The 3,922-nt window shown below is 52.1% G+C and overlaps 1 long non-coding RNA gene across 2 annotated transcripts in view; it reads right to left on the bottom strand.

The window, feature by feature from the left end:
* LOC112470934 overlaps window positions 1-3,626 on the bottom strand; it is a 4,308-nt gene extending 682 nt beyond the window's left edge. The window contains exons 1-3 of one of the 2 annotated variants that reach the window (XR_003043087.1): window positions 1,753-3,626; window positions 1,475-1,657; window positions 1,106-1,192 (exon numbers count right to left, since the gene is read on the bottom strand). This is a non-coding gene — a long non-coding RNA (uncharacterized LOC112470934). The remainder of the gene's footprint in view (window positions 1-1,105; window positions 1,193-1,474; window positions 1,658-1,752) is intronic. The other variant, XR_003043086.1, reaches the window with a different exon arrangement.
* Window positions 3,627-3,922: the final 296 nt, after the last annotated feature.

Here is a 3,922-nt window from a genome sequence, read left to right as displayed (position 1 = left end):
GGAGATACATCCCTTCTCTCAACATCCATACTAATAATAAGGGGGTTCATGGCTCTTAGAAAAGAGGTAGGCAGGAAAGTTAGTTAGGGGGTTTCGGGTCTGCTGTCAAAGACACTGAGGTCATCCTATCCTAAAAGGGGTCTGCCCTAACCCTCCAACAATTAAATGAGTCACGGGGGTCCTGGTCCAGAACATGGAGTTGGAGATCCTGGCTTCTCCCACTTGTAGATCCATGCTCTTCATAGATCTCTTATTTGGTCCCTGTATTCTAAACTGTCTCCTCATGCCTAGAATCCATGAAGTTACAGATGGTTGTGACATCCGGACCACCCTTATACCAGCCCCTAGGCCAGAATGATCAGGAGGTTGATGCCCTCTAAGAATTTAAAGGGAGGAATGAAGAGGAATTTGCACTCGAAAAGCTAATCCCCTCTTTGTTCTGCTTCTGTGGACTTGCTTACTGCATAGGCCTTAGGGCAGAGTGATCTCCAGATCAACTGAAGACCCACCCTCCCCTATGATTGTTCTGTCTCCATAACAGAAGTATTACCTAAATTCCTAAATCATGTGCTCTGTAACTGCCCATGGCCCATGCGAACTGTAACAGCGTGAAGACCCACCCTCCCCTATGATTGTTCTGTCTCCAGAACAGAAGTATTACCTAAATTCTAAATCATGTGCTCTGTAACTGCCCATAGCCCATGCGAACTGTAACAGCGCGGATATAAAGGCAAAATTGCCCCCGAGCTGGCGTAATAGACCTGAGTCTTCCAACTCTCAAGTGCTGCTTGGTTTCTCGCATGTCTGGTTTCACATTTCTGCACCAGTACGGTCCAGCCCTTTCCCCATGGGCTGCAGGGGTCGTGCTTGGAGTGGCTTTCCCTCGCCTTCCTTCTTGAGGCCGCATCAGCCCTGCCCGCAGCAGGGCACTGTCGGTCCTCGTGGGTTAGAGGAGGCTGGAGTCTCTGCTACTTCCTAGAGCCTGCCTGTTCCTGCAAGATGCCACAGCCAGAGAGCTGGGTGCCTTATTAGCCTGATAAACGTAGAGAGCCCACGCTATTCAAAAATAATAATAGTGAAACGAAGTGACATTTTGAATGCTCACCATGGCAGTACTGTGTGAGGTGCTACAGACACGTTATCTTCACCATGGCCGTAAGTGGAAGGTCATCTTGGTTAGGAATGTTTTTGGCTGCATGGAAGAGAAAATCTGACTCATGCTGTATTCACTTGCCTATCTCACTAAACAAGAAGTCTAGAGGTAGCTGGTGCCAGGGAGGGTTATTCTGCAGCTCTAGTTTGGGTCTATGCAATTTTCCTTGACTTCCCTCATAATACCCTCCCACCCCCACCCCACCCCACATCTGCACACAACAGCACCCCAAAAAGAGGAAGCAAACAGGGAGGAAAGACATCTCCCAGAAGGTGCCCCTGCAGCCACCCCTGGACCCATCCTTAGCAAAGAGGGACTTACCTGGCTGCTTCAGACACATGGTCGTTCACTTCCTGGGGAAGGGGTGGTTCACCTTCCTAAACACCTGCCCGATTCCTGAGCAAAATCAAGTTCTGTTAGCAAGAGAGCAGTCAGGGGCCATAAAACATTCTTCTCTCCTTGGTGTACAAGCAGCTCATCTCCTTCCCGAAGGGGATTTTGCCTCTGGATTGAAGAGGAAACAGTGACATGCTATTTGGGATCCTGGTCTGCACACAAACCAGGGGTGTGAAATAGGAAAGCTAACATTTATCGAGTACCTACTGTGTGCCAGGCTCCGCGCATTCTCTCGTCATATATATAATTCAGTCCTCACAACAGCCCTGTGAGGAAGGAACAGTTCTTCCCATTTTTCAGATGAGAAAAACGAGACCTGATCACACATCAGGTGAGAAGCTGAACTGGAATAAGCTCTGACAGCTTATTCTGACAGTTAATGCCCACTTATGCTCGCTGGGTATCAGGGACTCTGATAGGTGTGTCACCTAGATTGGATCATTTACTCCTCACCTCAACCCTATTCTACCCAGGAGGCACTGCAGCTGAGGGAGGTGGAGCAGACTGCCCAGGGTCATTCAGCTTAGTATTGGCCGAGCCGGGCTATGAACCCCACTGCCAGAAGGCCGCTCTATGGGGACCCCCAAATTTGGAGAAAATCCTCCAGGCCTGTTCTGTGGCCTTTTTGGGATTGTTGGCTTTGCCAGCGGACAAGCTGGATAAATAAACAAGAGGCTCAGGAAACTCCTTTTCTCTTTTGATGTTCTGAATCTGCTGAGGCCACATGAGAGTCATCCAGCTGCCTTGACAGCCAACATTAAACAGGCAAATAAATGAATCTTTAATATGACAGCAGGAAACGTTAAGTACCGTCAAGAAAAAAAAAAAAACAAGTTAAGACAATAAGAGTGATGGAATAATGGCGTGCCCGCTTTAGACCAGGTCAGAGAGGGCTTCTCCGTGGAGGTGACAGCTGAACAGAGACAGAGGGATCTGATGGAAGGAGCCAGCTGTGCAAGCCTCAGGGAGAACATTCCAGGCAGAGAGAATATCCAGTGCGAAGGCCTGAGGTGGGAGTGAGTTTGGCACACTTGGGGAAGGGCTGAGGATGAGTGTGGCTGAAGCAGCGTGGGTGAGCGTGAGAGTGGGGGGCTGTGAGGTCAGGGAGGTAAAGGTGGGAGGGGGGCCAGACCATGTCGGTCCTTGTAGGATCTTTTGGGGACTTGGGCTGTGCTCTGGCTGAGCTGGAGCCGTGGAAGGTTTCTGAGTGGGATTCAGTTACAGGATCTGACTGAGGTTCTAGTAGGATCCTTCTGACTGCTGCGGGGAGCATGGACTGTGGAGGGGTGAGGGCAGACCCAGGACACTAGGCAGGAATGAGGTCCTCAGAGGACTTTGGGAAGATGAAACGAAACCGGCCTAAATCCACCCAGCACTGAGCAGTAAACACAGGATTAGAATCAGACCTTCTGGGTCCCAGCTCCACACTCTGGCCACGGTCTCACAAAACTTACTTGTGCCAGGCACTCAGTGGTTCACGACTCCCGATTACTGACAAGCTCTCCTCAATTCCTCGCACACCTGTCTGGTCCCAGATAAGTCACTGGCTTCAGAGAGGGGAATGACCCCGTGCAAGGTTTCCCAGGGTGTAAATGGGGGCTGGGGGTTGTAGGGAATGGTGAACGCCCAGCAAACCTGGAGTGAGGCCCAGGCCTTCCAGCTGGTGAGCCCAGGTTCTCACCAGCATCCAAGGGTGGTCTCCTGCAGAGATGTCAGCAGTTGGAGGCTGGCACCAGAACTACCAGGTAATTGCAGCAATGGCCACCATACCCTGCACTGCTCCAGGTACAGGTCTGAGTACTTTACAGTCATTGGTCTGTCTCTTACAGCAGTTGGGGGCTGGGGACTTGGAGTCCAGGCCCTAGTAGCTCTTGTAACCCTCTCCCTGCACTTACTGCAGGAAATATTCATGAGTATAATCCAGCCGAACCCTGCCGGCCTGACGAACCCTGCTGGCCTGACGTACAGCATAGAAAACTCAAGCTCCCTAACTCTGGGAGGGGTGGGGCGAGGTGGGGTGAGGAGCGGCCGGGTGACCAGGCGGCTTAGGTGGAGTGCGATGGAAAGGCCCCTCCGGTCCTCTCTCACCACCATCGCCCTCCCATCCTCATACTCCCTTCCCCATCCCTTCACCCCTCCTTCCCCCAAATTTCTCCTTCCCCCCATAATCGCTCCCTCCTAGCACGTCGTTTCTCTTTCTTCCACATCACTCCTCCCGTCCCACCCGAGCTCCCTCCTTCCCCTCCGACCCGTATCCCCCCTCCATCCCACATTTTCCATCCCCACCCCTGCAACTTTCCTGGCCCACGGGGTGGGGGCCTGTCTCAGCCGAAGCTAAGGGGAAGTGAGTCTCCAAGAGCGCCCCCAGCGACC

The sequence above is a fragment of the Pteropus alecto genome, unplaced genomic scaffold, assembly GCF_000325575.1.
Source record: "Pteropus alecto unplaced genomic scaffold, ASM32557v1 scaffold45, whole genome shotgun sequence".
Lineage (NCBI taxonomy): Eukaryota > Metazoa > Chordata > Mammalia > Chiroptera > Pteropodidae > Pteropus > Pteropus alecto.
The sequence above is the reverse complement of the archived record's forward strand: the minus strand, read 5'-3'. Positions and strand labels throughout refer to the sequence as shown.